Raw genomic sequence first — 15,233 nt, 5'->3', positions numbered from 1 at the left:
GGCAACCTCGACAATCCGGGTTAACTGCTCTCACCGGCGGCCCAGCTCGCAACCTGCCGAGATGGAGGACTCCTACGAAGACCGGTCGGTCGGTCGGGGCAGCATCGTAAGTCGAGGACCTGTTTAGAGAGAGCCCAACATAGAGCCGAGAAGATGGAGCGCGCTCAGTGTCCCTAACCCTTACCAGTAAGGTATCAAGGACCAGGCTTAGGTAATATGGGACAAAGGCAACGGCAACCTCGACAATCCGGGTTAACTGCTCTCACCGGCGGCCCAGCTCGCAACCTGCCGAGATGGAGGACTCCTACGAAGACCGGTCGGTCGGTCGGGGCAGCATCGTAAGTCGAGGACCTGTTTAGAGAGAGCCCAACATAGAGCCGAGAAGATGGAGCGCGCTCAGCGTCCCTAACCCTTACCAGTAAGGTATCAAGGACCAGGCTTAGGTAATATGGGACAAAGGCAACGGCAACCTCGACAATCCGGGTTAACTGCTCTCACCGGCGGCCCAGCTCGCAACCTGCCGAGATGGAGGACTCCTACGAAGACCGGTCGGTCGGTCGGGGCAGCATCGTAAGTCGAGGACCTGTTTAGAGAGAGCCCAACATAGAGCCGAGAAGATGGAGCGCGCTCAGTGTCCCTAACCCTTACCAGTAAGGTATCAAGGACCAGGCTTAGGTAATATGGGACAAAGGCAACGGCAACCTCGACAATCCGGGTTAACTGCTCTCACCGGCGGCCCAGCTCGCAACCTGCCGAGATGAAGGATGCCTACGAAGACCGGTCGGTCTTAAGTCGAGGACCTGTTTAGAGAGAGCCCAACATAGAGCCGAGAAGATGGAGCGCGCTCAGCGTCCCTAACCCTTACCAGTAAGGTAACAAGGACCAGGCTTAGGTAATATGGGACAAAGGCAACGGACAACCTCGACAATCCGGGTTAACTGCTCTCTCCGGCGGCCCAGCTCGCAAAGTGCCGAGGAGGACGCCTTTGTCGCCCACGGGGAACCGAGGCCGCTTTCCCGGCGGCTTAGCGGCTCCACATGGGATGGGGCCGCCCCCTCCAGAGAGGGGGGGAGGGAAGCCACCGTGGAGCCGCGTGTGGCTTGCATGCGGGAGCCACGCCGACACTTCCAGCCTCGGGCGAGGCGGAAGACGGCTTTGGACTACTTGCGAGAAACAACCGTGCCCCATGCGCGGGTGCGCCTGGGAGCACCTCGGCTAGAGAGGCCCTTGCGAGCAGCGGACATACGGGGGCGGTCACTGCCTCCCCGTCGTTTAAAGCTTTCTCTCGCGCCTCGGGCTCCGGCGACACCAGCGCACTCTCGGACGCCTTTTAGAGTGATAGAAGCAGCACTGAGCAAACGCACCTCGTGGGAGCGAGAGGTACCGGCGCCCGCCTTAGCAGGACCGCCGGGCTTTTTGGGACACCGGCCGTAGGTGGCCGGGGGCGAAACAGACCCGGACGGTGTGGGAGGAAGACGCGCTCGCCGTAACCGACAGGGCTCCAAAGCACTGCCGAGCGAGTGGTCCCTCCGCCGCCGGGTCGCGGGGAGCCAGATCGATCTGAGGAGTCTTGGACAAATTCCAAAGACTCAAACGGCGCGGGAGCACGTGCTCCTCTCACAGCTTAACGACAGGTGGACGAGGCCGACGAGGACTTCCAGGAGACACCATGAGAGGGCCGGTGCCTATCGCTCACACCCTGGAAGTCACTCTCGGCCACGAACGGTTAGGACTTCCCGCTAGGAAGAACCGTAGGGACTTGGAACACGAAACCAAAATGCCCTCTCACAGGATTTCAGGTGAAGGAGATATTCGCACCCCTAAAAGTGTCACCACCTCAAATACACCGGGGTAAGGTGCCAACTTACCCGGGCTCCTGGAACTGCTGCCCGGCTGAAGCCCAAAATAAAAACCTCATAGGGTTTTTCCTCCAAAACGTCAATGAAGACAGACCTGCCAGCGAGGCCGACGGGGACTTCCAGGAGGCCGGCATGACGTGCCACTACATACCGGTCACACCATGGAAGTCCTTCTCGGGTTGGACCAGGTGCAGCTCCCGCTAGAACGTGCAGCACGTCCTCCTTCACGGTACTCTCGATTGGAGTCGCCAACGTGGCCGAGCTCCTACAACTGCTGGTCGGCCTGGGACTCCAGAAAGAATGTACCAAAGTTCTTTCGTGGAAGTTCAGGTGCAGCGGACCGACCAGCCAATGAGGCCGACGGGGACTTCCAGGAGACACCATGAGAGGGCCGGTGCCTATCGCTCACACCCTGGAAGTCACTCTCGGCCACGAACGGTTAGGACTTCCCGCTAGGAAGAACCGTAGGGACTTGGAACACGAAACCAAAATGCCCTCTCACAGGATTTCAGGTGAAGGAGATATTCGCACCCCTAAAAGTGTCACCACCTCAAATACACCGGGGTAAGGTGCCAACTTACCCGGGCTCCTGGAACTGCTGCCCGGCTGAAGCCGAAAATAAAAACCTCATAGGGTTTTTCCTCCAAAACGTCAATGAAGACAGACCTGCCAGCGAGGCCGACGGGGACTTCCAGGAGGCCGGCATGACGTGCCACTACATACCGGTCACACCATGGAAGTCCTTCTCGGGTTGGACCAGGTGCAGCTCCCGCTAGAACGTGCAGCACGTCCTCCTTCACGGTACTCTCGATTGGAGTCGCCAACGTGGCCGAGCTCCTACAACTGCTGGTCGGCCTGGGACTCCAGAAAGAATGTACCAAAGTTCTTTCGTGGAAGTTCAGGTGCAGCGGACCGACCAGCCAATGAGGCCGACGGGGACTTCCAGGAGACACCATGAGAGGGCCGGTGCCTATCGCTCACACCCTGGAAGTCACTCTCGGCCACGAACGGTTAGGACTTCCCGCTAGGAAGAACCGTAGGGACTTGGAACACGAAACCAAAATGCCCTCTCACAGGATTTCAGGTGAAGGAGATATTCGCACCCCTAAAAGTGTCACCACCTCAAATACACCGGGGTAAGGTGCCAACTTACCCGGGCTCCTGGAACTGCTGCCCGGCTGAAGCCCAAAATAAAAACCTCATAGGGTTTTTCCTCCAAAACGTCAATGAAGACAGACCTGCCAGCGAGGCCGACGGGGACTTCCAGGAGGCCGGCATGACGTGCCACTACATACCGGTCACACCATGGAAGTCCTTCTCGGGTTGGACCAGGTGCAGCTCCCGCTAGAACGTGCAGCACGTCCTCCTTCACGGTACTCTCGATTGGAGTCGCCAACGTGGCCGAGCTCCTACAACTGCTGGTCGGCCTGGGACTCCAGAAAGAATGTACCAAAGTTCTTTCGTGGAAGTTCAGGTGCAGCGGACCGACCAGCCAATGAGGCCGACGGGGACTTCCAGGAGACACCATGAGAGGGCCGGTGCCTATCGCTCACACCCTGGAAGTCACTCTCGGCCACGAACGGTTAGGACTTCCCGCTAGGAAGAACCGTAGGGACTTGGAACACGAAACCAAAATGCCCTCTCACAGGATTTCAAGTGAAGGAGATATTCGCACCCCTAAAAGTGTCACCACCTCAAATACACCGGGGTAAGGTGCCAACTTACCCGGGCTCCTGGAACTGCTGCCCGGCTGAAGCCCAAAATAAAAACCTCATAGGGTTTTTCCTCCAAAACGTCAATGAAGACAGACCTGCCAGCGAGGCCGACGGGGACTTCCAGGAGGCCGGCATGACGTGCCACTACATACCGGTCACACCATGGAAGTCCTTCTCGGGTTGGACCAGGTGCAGCTCCCGCTAGAACGTGCAGCACGTCCTCCTTCACGGTACTCTCGATTGGAGTCGCCAACGTGGCCGAGCTCCTACAACTGCTGGTCGGCCTGGGACTCCAGAAAGAATGTACCAAAGTTCTTTCGTGGAAGTTCAGGTGCAGCGGACCGACCAGCCAATGAGGCCGACGGGGACTTCCAGGAGACACCATGAGAGGGCCGGTGCCTATCGCTCGCACCCTGGAAGTCACTCTCGGCCACGAACGGTTAGGACTTCCCGCTAGGAAGAACCGTTGGGACTTGGAACTCAAAACCTAAATGCCCTCTCACAGGATTTCAGGTGAAGGAGATATTCGCACCCCTAAAAGTGTCACCACCTCAAATACACCGGGGTAAGGTGCCAACTTACCCGGGCTCCTGGAACTGCTGCCCGGCTGAAGCCCAAAATAAAAACCTCATAGGGTTTTTCCTCCAAAACGTCAATGAAGACAGATCTGCCAGCGAGGCCGACGGGGACTTCCAGGAGGCCGGCATGACGTGCCACTACATACCGGTCACACCATGGAAGTCCTTCTCGGGTTGGACCAGGTGCAGCTCCCGCTAGAACGTGCAGCACGTCCTCCTTCACGGTACTCTCGATTGGAGTCGCCAACGTGGCCGAGCTCCTACAACTGCTGGTCGGCCTGGGACTCCAGAAAGAATGCACCAAAGTTCTTTCGTGGAAGTTCAGGTGCAGCGGACCGACCAGCCAACGAGGCCGACGGGGACTTCCAGGAGGCCGGCATGACGTGCCACTACATACCAGTCACACCATGGAAGTCCTTCTCGGCCACGAAGGGTTAGGACTTCCCGCTAGGAAGAACCGTTGGGACTTGGAACGCGGAGCAGAAATGCCCTCTCACAGGTTTTCAGGTGAAGGAGATATTCGCTCCCCTAAAAGTGTCACCACCTCAAATACACCGGGGTAAGGTGCCAACTTACCCGGGCTCCTGGAACTGCTGCCCGGCTGAAGCCCAAAATAAAAACCTCATAGGGTTTTTCCTCCAAAACGTCAATGAAGACAGACCTGCGAGCTAGGCCGACGGGGACTTCCAGGAGGCCGGCATGGCGTGCCACTACATACCGGTCACACCATGGAAGTCATTCTCGGGTTGGACCAGGTGCAGCTCCCGCTAGAACGTGCAGCACGTCCTCCTTCACGGTACTCTCGATTGGAGTCGCCAACGTGGCCGAGCTCCTACAACTGCTGGTCGGCCTGGGACTCCAGAAAGAATGCACCAAAGTTCTTTCGTGGAAGTTCAGGTGCAGCGGACCGACCAGCCAACGAGGCCGACAGGGACTTCCAGGAGACACCATGAGAGGGCCGGTGCCTATCGCTCACACCCTGGAAGTCACTCTCGGCCACGAACGGTTAGGACTTCCCGCTAGGAAGAACCGTTGGGACTTGGAACTCAAAACCTAAATGCCCTCTCACAGGATTTCAGGTGAAGGAGATATTCACACCCCTAAAAGTGTCACCACCTCAAATACACCGGGGTAAGGTGCCAAAGTACCCGGGCTCCTGGAACTGCTGCCCGGCTGAGGCCCAAAATAAAAACCTCATAGGGTTTTTGATCCAAAACGTCAATGAAGACAGACCTGCCAGCGAGGCCGACGGGGACTTCCAGGAGGCCGGCATGACGTGCCACTACATACCGGTCACACCATGGAAGTCATTCTCGGGTTGGACCAGGTGCAGCTCCCGCTAGAACGTGCAGCACGTCCTCCTTCAAGGTGTTCGGTTGGAGTCGCCAAGGTGGCCGAGCTCCTGCAACTGCTGGTCGGCCTGGGACTCCAGAAAGAATGCATCAAAGTTCTTTCGTGGAAGTTCAGGTGCAGCGGACCGACCAGCGAGCAAGGCCGACGGGAACTTCCAGGAGGCCAGCATGACGTGCCACTACATACCGGTCACACCATGGAAGTCCTTCTCGGGTTGGACCAGGTGCAGCTCCCGCAAGAACGTGCAGCACGTCCTCCTTCATGGTACTCGGTTGGAGTCACAGAGCTGGCCGAGCTCCTGCAACTGCTGGTCGGCCTGGGACTCCAGAAAGAATGCACCAAAGTTCTTTCATGGAAGTTAAGGTGCAGCGGACCGACCAGCGAACGAGGCCGACGGGGACTTCCAGGAGGCACCGTGAGAGGGCGGGCCGGTACCTATTGCTCAAACCCTGGAAGTCACTCTCGGCCAGGAACGGTTAGGACTTCCCGCTAGGAAGAACCGTTGGGACTTGGAACTCAAAACCTAGATGCCCTCTCACAGGATTTCAGGTGAAGGAGATATTCACACCCCTAAAAGTGTCACCACCTCAAATACACCGGGGTAAGGTGCCAAAGTACCCGGGCTCATGGAACTGCTGCCCGGCTGAGGCCCAAAATAAAAACCTCATAGGGTTTTTTCTCCAAAACGTCAATGAAGACAGACCTGCGAGCGAGGCCGACGGGGACTTCCAGGAGGACGGCAGGAGGTGCCACTACCTACCGGTCACACCATGGAAGTCCTTCTCGGCTTGGAACGGGAGCAGCTCCCGTTTGTACTTCCTCGTTCACGGCTTTCGGTAGGAGTTGCCGAGGTGGCCGAGCTCCTGCAACTGCAGGTCGGCTTGGGACTTCAGAAAATACCATAAAAAAAAAAAGTGTTTTTTATTATGAAGGTAAAACACACAGCGGGACCGAGCCGTGAGCCAGGCCGACGGGGACTTCCAGGAGGACGGCAGGAGGTGCCACTACCTACCGGTCACACCATGGAAGTCCTTCTCGGCTTGGAACGGGAGCAGCTCCCGTTTGTACTTCCTCGTTCACGGCTTTCGGTAGGAGTTGCCGAGGTGGCCTTGCTCGTGCAACTGCAGGTGGGCTTGGGGCTTCAGGAAATAACATAAAAAAAAAAAAAAAATTTTTATTAAGAAGGTAAAAAAACACCGGACCCGACCAGCGAGCGAGGCCGACGGGGACATCCAGGGCAGCGGCGTGAGAGGGCGGCTTGGTGCCGCTATCGCCGTGGAAGCAGCATTCGGCCTAAGCAGGGAACGCCTCCCGCCCTCCTCTCGTCCTGGAAGTGTTGGACTTGGGAGGCGGAGCAAGTTCTCCCTCTCACAGTATTTCAGGCGTAGGAGATATTCACACCCCTAAAAGTGTCACCTCGCCAATTACACCGGTGGGAGGTGCCAAAATGCCCGGCCTCCTGGAACTGCTGCTTGGCTGAAGGCCAAAATAAAAACCTCATAGGGTTTTTTCTCCAAAACGTGAATGAAGACAGACACGCGAGCGAGGCCGAGGGGGAGTTCCAGGAGGTCGGCATGAGGTGGCCGCGCCTACCGCTTGAGCCCTGGAAGTCCGCCGCGGGCCGGAAGTGCTTGTCGGGCGGGTGAACTACGGGACTCGCCGCGGCCGATGCCCAGCTCCCACAAGGAAGATTTTTTTATTAAGAAGGTAAAAAAAAAAACAGCGGGACCGACCCGCGAGCTAAGCCGACGGGGACTTCCAGGAGGTCGGCATGAGGTGGCCGCTCATACCGCTCTTGCCCTGGAAGTCCGCCGAGGACCGCGGGCGCTGTGGAGCTCCCACAAGGAAGCTGCCGGCATGCAGCAGCTCCCACGGGGCCCCTCTATCCCCCCACGGGTGCAGAAGGCAGGCACACCGCCGCTAATAGGCGGAGCTGGCTCCCGGCCGCTGTCATGCATCACTCGCGGACCGGAAGTGCTTGGCAGCCGGGTGGACACGGCGGGACTCGCCGCGGGCGCTGTGGAGCTCCTACAGGGCTGCCCCCGGGCTGGCACAGCTTCCCCAAAGCTCCTCTATCCCCCCACGGGTGCAATAGGCAGGCACACGCCGCACACGCCGCTCGTACACGGAGATGGCTCCCGGCCGCTTTCGGTAGGAGTCACCGAGGTGGCCTTGCTCATGCAACTGCAGGTGGGCTTGAGGCTTCCGAAAGTACCATAAAAAAAAAAAGATTTTTTTATTAAGAAGGTAAAAAAAAAAACAGCGGGACCGACCCGCGAGCTAAGCCGACGGGGACTTCCAGGAGGTCGGCATGAGGTGGCCGCTCATACCGCTCTTGCCCTGGAAGTCCGCCGAGGACCGCGGGCGCTGTGGAGCTCCCACAAGGAAGCTGCCGGCATGCAGCAGCTCCCACGGGGCCCCTCTATCCCCCCACGGGTGCAGAAGGCAGGCACACCGCCGCTAATAGGCGGAGCTGGCTCCCGGCCGCTGTCATGCATCACTCGCGGACCGGAAGTGCTTGGCAGCCGGGTGGACACGGCGGGACTCGCCGCGGGCGCTGTGGAGCTCCTACAGGGCTGCCCCCGGGCTGGCACAGCTTCCCCAAAGCTCCTCTATCCCCCCACGGGTGCAATAGGCAGGCACACGCCGCACACGCCGCTCGTACACGGAGATGGCTCCCGGCCGCTTTCGGTAGGAGTCACCGAGGTGGCCTTGCTCATGCAACTGCAGGTGGGCTTGAGGCTTCCGAAAGTACCATAAAAAAAAAAAGATTTTTTTATTAAGAAGGTAAAAAAAAAAACAGCGGGACCGACCCGCGAGCTAAGCCGACGGGGACTTCCAGGAGGTCGGCATGAGGTGGCCGCTCATACCGCTCTTGCCCTGGAAGTCCGCCGAGGACCGCGGGCGCTGTGGAGCTCCCACAAGGAAGCTGCCGGCATGCAGCAGCTCCCACGGGGCCCCTCTATCCCCCCACGGGTGCAGAAGGCAGGCACACCGCCGCTAATAGGCGGAGCTGGCTCCCGGCCGCTGTCATGCATCACTCGCGGACCGGAAGTGCTTGGCAGCCGGGTGGACACGGCGGGACTCGCCGCGGGCGCTGTGGAGCTCCTACAGGGCTGCCCCCGGGCTGGCACAGCTTCCCCAAAGCTCCTCTATCCCCCCACGGGTGCAATAGGCAGGCACACGCCGCACACGCCGCTCGTACACGGAGATGGCTCCCGGCCGCTTTCGGTAGGAGTCACCGAGGTGGCCTTGCTCATGCAACTGCAGGTGGGCTTGAGGCTTCCGAAAGTACCATAAAAAAAAAAAGATTTTTTTATTAAGAAGGTAAAAAAAAAAACAGCGGGACCGACCCGCGAGCTAAGCCGACGGGGACTTCCAGGAGGTCGGCATGAGGTGGCCGCTCATACCGCTCTTGCCCTGGAAGTCCGCCGAGGACCGCGGGCGCTGTGGAGCTCCCACAAGGAAGCTGCCGGCATGCAGCAGCTCCCACGGGGCCCCTCTATCCCCCCACGGGTGCAGAAGGCAGGCACACCGCCGCTAATAGGCGGAGCTGGCTCCCGGCCGCTGTCATGCATCACTCGCGGACCGGAAGTGCTTGGCAGCCGGGTGGACACGGCGGGACTCGCCGCGGGCGCTGTGGAGCTCCTACAGGGCTGCCCCCGGGCTGGCACAGCTTCCCCAAAGCTCCTCTATCCCCCCACGGGTGCAATAGGCAGGCACACGCCGCACACGCCGCTCGTACACGGAGATGGCTCCCGGCCGCTTTCGGTAGGAGTCACCGAGGTGGCCTTGCTCATGCAACTGCAGGTGGGCTTGAGGCTTCCGAAAGTACCATAAAAAAAAAAAGATTTTTTTATTAAGAAGGTAAAAAAAAAAACAGCGGGACCGACCCGCGAGCTAAGCCGACGGGGACTTCCAGGAGGTCGGCATGAGGTGGCCGCTCATACCGCTCTTGCCCTGGAAGTCCGCCGAGGACCGCGGGCGCTGTGGAGCTCCCACAAGGAAGCTGCCGGCATGCAGCAGCTCCCACGGGGCCCCTCTATCCCCCCACGGGTGCAGAAGGCAGGCACACCGCCGCTAATAGGCGGAGCTGGCTCCCGGCCGCTGTCATGCATCACTCGCGGACCGGAAGTGCTTGGCAGCCGGGTGGACACGGCGGGACTCGCCGCGGGCGCTGTGGAGCTCCTACAGGGCTGCCCCCGGGCTGGCACAGCTTCCCCAAAGCTCCTCTATCCCCCCACGGGTGCAATAGGCAGGCACACGCCGCACACGCCGCTCGTACACGGAGATGGCTCCCGGCCGCTTTCGGTAGGAGTCACCGAGGTGGCCTTGCTCATGCAACTGCAGGTGGGCTTGAGGCTTCCGAAAGTACCATAAAAAAAAAAAGATTTTTTTATTAAGAAGGTAAAAAAAAAAACAGCGGGACCGACCCGCGAGCTAAGCCGACGGGGACTTCCAGGAGGTCGGCATGAGGTGGCCGCTCATACCGCTCTTGCCCTGGAAGTCCGCCGAGGACCGCGGGCGCTGTGGAGCTCCCACAAGGAAGCTGCCGGCATGCAGCAGCTCCCACGGGGCCCCTCTATCCCCCCACGGGTGCAGAAGGCAGGCACACCGCCGCTAATAGGCGGAGCTGGCTCCCGGCCGCTGTCATGCATCACTCGCGGACCGGAAGTGCTTGGCAGCCGGGTGGACACGGCGGGACTCGCCGCGGGCGCTGTGGAGCTCCTACAGGGCTGCCCCCGGGCTGGCACAGCTTCCCCAAAGCTCCTCTATCCCCCCACGGGTGCAATAGGCAGGCACACGCCGCACACGCCGCTCGTACACGGAGATGGCTCCCGGCCGCTTTCGGTAGGAGTCACCGAGGTGGCCTTGCTCATGCAACTGCAGGTGGGCTTGAGGCTTCCGAAAGTACCATAAAAAAAAAAAGATTTTTTTATTAAGAAGGTAAAAAAAAAAACAGCGGGACCGACCCGCGAGCTAAGCCGACGGGGACTTCCAGGAGGTCGGCATGAGGTGGCCGCTCATACCGCTCTTGCCCTGGAAGTCCGCCGAGGACCGCGGGCGCTGTGGAGCTCCCACAAGGAAGCTGCCGGCATGCAGCAGCTCCCACGGGGCCCCTCTATCCCCCCACGGGTGCAGAAGGCAGGCACACCGCCGCTAATAGGCGGAGCTGGCTCCCGGCCGCTGTCATGCATCACTCGCGGACCGGAAGTGCTTGGCAGCCGGGTGGACACGGCGGGACTCGCCGCGGGCGCTGTGGAGCTCCTACAGGGCTGCCCCCGGGCTGGCACAGCTTCCCCAAAGCTCCTCTATCCCCCCACGGGTGCAATAGGCAGGCACACGCCGCACACGCCGCTCGTACACGGAGATGGCTCCCGGCCGCTTTCGGTAGGAGTCACCGAGGTGGCCTTGCTCATGCAACTGCAGGTGGGCTTGAGGCTTCCGAAAGTACCATAAAAAAAAAAAGATTTTTTTATTAAGAAGGTAAAAAAAAAAACAGCGGGACCGACCCGCGAGCTAAGCCGACGGGGACTTCCAGGAGGTCGGCATGAGGTGGCCGCTCATACCGCTCTTGCCCTGGAAGTCCGCCGAGGACCGCGGGCGCTGTGGAGCTCCCACAAGGAAGCTGCCGGCATGCAGCAGCTCCCACGGGGCCCCTCTATCCCCCCACGGGTGCAGAAGGCAGGCACACCGCCGCTAATAGGCGGAGCTGGCTCCCGGCCGCTGTCATGCATCACTCGCGGACCGGAAGTGCTTGGCAGCCGGGTGGACACGGCGGGACTCGCCGCGGGCGCTGTGGAGCTCCTACAGGGCTGCCCCCGGGCTGGCACAGCTTCCCCAAAGCTCCTCTATCCCCCCACGGGTGCAATAGGCAGGCACACGCCGCACACGCCGCTCGTACACGGAGATGGCTCCCGGCCGCTTTCGGTAGGAGTCACCGAGGTGGCCTTGCTCATGCAACTGCAGGTGGGCTTGAGGCTTCCGAAAGTACCATAAAAAAAAAAAGATTTTTTTATTAAGAAGGTAAAAAAAAAAACAGCGGGACCGACCCGCGAGCTAAGCCGACGGGGACTTCCAGGAGGTCGGCATGAGGTGGCCGCTCATACCGCTCTTGCCCTGGAAGTCCGCCGAGGACCGCGGGCGCTGTGGAGCTCCCACAAGGAAGCTGCCGGCATGCAGCAGCTCCCACGGGGCCCCTCTATCCCCCCACGGGTGCAGAAGGCAGGCACACCGCCGCTAATAGGCGGAGCTGGCTCCCGGCCGCTGTCATGCATCACTCGCGGACCGGAAGTGCTTGGCAGCCGGGTGGACACGGCGGGACTCGCCGCGGGCGCTGTGGAGCTCCTACAGGGCTGCCCCCGGGCTGGCACAGCTTCCCCAAAGATCCTCTATCCCCCCACGGGTGCAATAGGCAGGCACACGCCGCACACGCCGCTCGTACACGGAGATGGCTCCCGGCCGCTTTCGGAAGGAGTCGCCGACGTGGCCTTGCTCGTGCAACTCCAGGTGGGCTTGGGGCTTCCGAAAATGCCATAAAAAAAAAAAAGATTTTTTTATTAAGAAGGTAGAAAAATCAGCGGGACCGACCCGCGAGCGAGGCCGACGGGGACTTCTAGGAGGTCGGCATGAGGTGGCCGCGTCTACCGCTCGAAACCTGGAAGTCTGCAACGGGCGCTGCGGAGCTCGTACACGGCTGTCCCCGGTCTTGCACAGCTTCCCCATGGCTCCTCTATCCCCCCCATGGGTGCAATATAATTTTTTTTAAAAAAAACAATTTTAGTCATTATTAACCTAGTTCGGTCCCCACCGTTACAGTCGGATGTCAGCTGTAAGATACAGCTGAGATCCGGTGATGATGGCACCGACTCAGCTTCTGAGCCGGTGCCAAACATTGTACGTCATTTTGCGTGAAGTCAATGCTTTCCAGGACGTACATATACGTCCAATGGCGGGAAGGGGTTAATAATGACTAAAATTGTTTTTTTTAAAAAAAATTATATTGCACCCATGGGGCCAGAGTGTGACGGCAGGCAGCGTAGGCCGGGGCAGAGTTCCAGGGCGGTGGGGAGAGGACTAGGCCTCAATCTAAGGAGATCCATTTGGTGACCAAACAGCAGTGAAAATAAAAAGGCCCAAATGTCAAAGAATGACACTTTTAATACTGAAAGTGACACATTTAAAATCACGTTAAAGTGGGGTATGTTCACAAATGTCAGAGTCGGTGGTGAACAGCAAAGGCAGGCCGGGGCAGAGTTCCAGGGCCAGAGTGTGACGGCAGCACAGGCCGGGGCAGAGCTCCAGGGCCAGGGTGTGACGGCAGGCAGCGTAGGCCGGGGCAGAGTTCCAGGGCGGTGGGTGAGAGGACTAGGCCTCAATCCAAGGAGATCCATTTGGTGACCAAACAGCAGTGAAAATAAAAAGGCCCAAATGTCAAAGAATGACACTTTTAATACTGAAAGTGAAACATTTAAAATCAAGTTAAAGTGGAGTATGTTCAAAAATGTCAGAGGCGGTAATGAGCAGCAGAGGCATGCCGTGGGCACAGTTCCAGGGCCAGAGTGTGACGGCAGCACAGGCCGGGGCAGAGTTCCAGGGCCAGAGTGTGACGGCAGGCAGCGTAGGCCGGGGCAGAGTTCCAGGGCCAGAGTGTGACGGCAGGCAGCGTAGGCCGGGGCAGAGTTCCAGGGCGGTGGGGAGAGGACTAGGCCTCAATCTAAGGAGATCCATTTGGTGACCAAACAGCAGTGAAAATAAAAAGGCCCAAATGTCAAAGAATGACACTTTTAATACTGAAAGTGACACATTTAAAATCACGTTAAAGTGGGGTATGTTCACAAATGTCAGAGTCGGTGGTGAACAGCAAAGGCAGGCCGGGGCAGAGTTCCAGGGCCAGAGTGTGACGGCAGCACAGGCCGGGGCAGAGTTCCAGGGCCAGGGGTGTGACGGCAGGCAGCGTAGGCCGGGGCAGAGTTCCATGGCGGTGGGGAGAGGACTAGGCCTCAATCCAAGGAGATCCATTTGGTGACCAAGCAGCAGTGAAAATAAAAAGGCCCAAATGTCAAAGAATGCCATTTCTGCTACTGAAAGTGAAACATTTGAAAGTGAAACATTTAAAATCAAGTTAAAGTGGGGTATGTTCACAAATGTCAGAGGCGGTGGTGAGCAGCAGAGGCAGGCCGGGGCAGAGTTCCAGGGCCAGGGGGTGACGGCAGGCAGCGTAGGCCGGGGCAGAGTTCCAGGGCGGTGGGGAGAGGACTAGGCCTCAATCCAAGGAGATCCATTTGGTGACCAAGCAGCAGTGAAAATAAAAAGGCCCAAATGTCAAAGAATGGCATTTCTGCTACTGAAAGTGAAACATTTGAAAGTGAAACATTTAAAATCAAGTTAAAGTGGGGTATGTTCAAAAATGTCAGAGGCGGTAGTGAACAGCAGAGGCAGACCGTGGCACAGTTCCAGGGCCAGAGTGTGATACTGTCCGCCGATAGATAACCCTTTGCACATTATCGTCATCATCATTATCAGCAGCAGTTGCTGTCAGCCAGCTCCAGAGTGTATGAGCGGGGTGTGCTGCCCATTGCAGCCCGGGGTAGAGGAGCCGTATGCAAGCTGTGCATGCCCGGTGGCAACAGTGTATGAGCTCCACAGCGCCAGCGGGGGGGGGGGTCCCACTATGTCCCAAGCCGCCTGACATGTACTTCCGGTCGGCTAGGAGGTGGCATGTCACCTGGGCTGTCAGCCAGCCCCAGAGTGTATGAGCGGCGTGTGCCTGCACCCGTGGGGGGGATACAGGAGCCATGGGGAAGCTGTGCAAGACCGGGGGCAGCCGTGTAGGAGCTCTGCAGCGCCCGCTGTGGACTTCCAGGGCAAGAGCGGTAGGAGCGGCCAACTCATGCCGACCTCCTGGAACTCCCCGTCGGCCTCGCTCGCGGGTCGGTCCCGCTGATTTTTCTACCTTCATAATAAAAAAATCTTTTTTTTTTTATGGCATTTTAGGAAGCCTCAAGCCCACCTGGAGTTGCACGAGCAAGGCCACCTCGGCGACTCCTTCCGAAAGCGGCCGGGAGCCAGTTCCGAGTATGAGCGGTGTGTGCCTGCCTATGGCACCTGTGGGGGGATAGAGGGGCCCCGTGGGAGCTTGTGCATACCGGCAGCTTCCTTGTGGGAGCTCCGCAGCGCCCGCGGCGAGTCCCGTTGTGTCCAGCCGGCTGACAAGCACTTCCGGTCCGCGAAGGATGCATGTCAGCGGCGGTGTGCCCGCTCCGGTTATGAGCGGCGTGTGCCTGCCTATGGCATCCTTGGGGGGGATAGAGGAGCCATGGGGAAGCCGTGCCAGCCCGGTTGCAGCCGTGTACGAGCTTTGCAGCGCCGGCGGCGGAGTTCCAGGGCTTTAGCGGTATGCACGGCCAACTCATGCCGACCTCCTGGAACTCCCCGTCGGCTGCGCTCGCGGGTCGGTCCCGCTGATTTTTCTACCTTCATAATAAAAAAATCTTTTTTTTTTTATGGCATTTTCGGAAGCCTCAAGCCCACCTGGAGTTGCACGAGCAAGGCCACGTCGGCGTCTCCTTCCGAAAGCGGCCGGGAGCCAGTTCCGAGTATGAGCGGCGTGTGCCTGCCTTTTGCACCCGTGGGGGGATAGAGGGGCCCCTTGGGAGCTTGTACATGCCGGCAGCTTCCTTGTGGGAGCTCCATAGCGCCCGCGGCGAGTCCCGTTGTGTCCAGCC

This window comes from Rhinoderma darwinii, chromosome 1 (genome assembly GCF_050947455.1).
Source record: "Rhinoderma darwinii isolate aRhiDar2 chromosome 1, aRhiDar2.hap1, whole genome shotgun sequence".
In the NCBI taxonomy this organism is placed as follows: Eukaryota; Metazoa; Chordata; class Amphibia; order Anura; family Rhinodermatidae; genus Rhinoderma; species Rhinoderma darwinii.
The sequence above is the reverse complement of the archived record's forward strand: the minus strand, read 5'-3'. Positions refer to the sequence as shown.